The sequence below is a fragment of the Seriola lalandi genome, unplaced genomic scaffold (genome assembly GCF_002814215.2).
Source record: "Seriola lalandi dorsalis isolate HSWRI2012SDOR001 ecotype SW California unplaced genomic scaffold, Sedor1 jcf7180002053593, whole genome shotgun sequence".
NCBI classification, from domain to species: Eukaryota; Metazoa; Chordata; class Actinopteri; order Carangiformes; family Carangidae; genus Seriola; species Seriola lalandi.
In genome coordinates this window covers 6576-7264 of record NW_019524146.1, presented here as the reverse complement: position 1 = coordinate 7264, position 689 = coordinate 6576, and positions in this window count along the sequence as shown.

The window sequence follows — 689 nt, the reverse complement described above, 5'->3', positions numbered from 1 at the left end:
TTTTTCTTCCTTTTTCTCTGAACGAGTCATTAAATGATTTTCATCTAAAGTCTGATTGTGTCCTCGGACAGATGCAGGTACAACGCTGGTGCAGGTGTTCACACTTCTGTTGCTCTGTAGAGTCAAGGTGATAATATCAATTAACCTTCAAGTATCATGTAGGAAGTCGATTACACTCCTCCAGCGCCCCCTGTAGGTGGCACATTACCTGTCTCTTAAAAAGAAAATAAACAACTCTCTGTAACGTCACTGTACTATGAATACAAGCTCATGAACTCCACTGTATACAGCAGTTTCTGTAGACTGCAATTTGAATTTATACTTTATTACTTCAGGTTTCAATTCCGGTTTTCAGATTTTTGTTCGCTGTAGTTGCTGAAGTCCATCCCATTTCAGTTTTTCAGTTTTAATTTTAACTCTCCCATAACTTCTTCCAGATTCCCATGAAGCTCCTCTCTCTCCTCATCTCTTCCTCATGTTTTCTTCCTAGTTCCTCCCTCTCTCTCTTCATCTCTTCTTCCTTCTCCTTCAGGATCTTCTCCACTTCTTTCTGTATCGCTGCTTCAGCCTCTTGCAGCATCTCATTAGTGTAGCAGCTGCCTCCATTTTCCTTCAGCATGGTGTCGATCTTGTTTATCAGCTCACTGACTTGTCTGTGGTTTTGTTTATCACGGTTATTAAACACATGG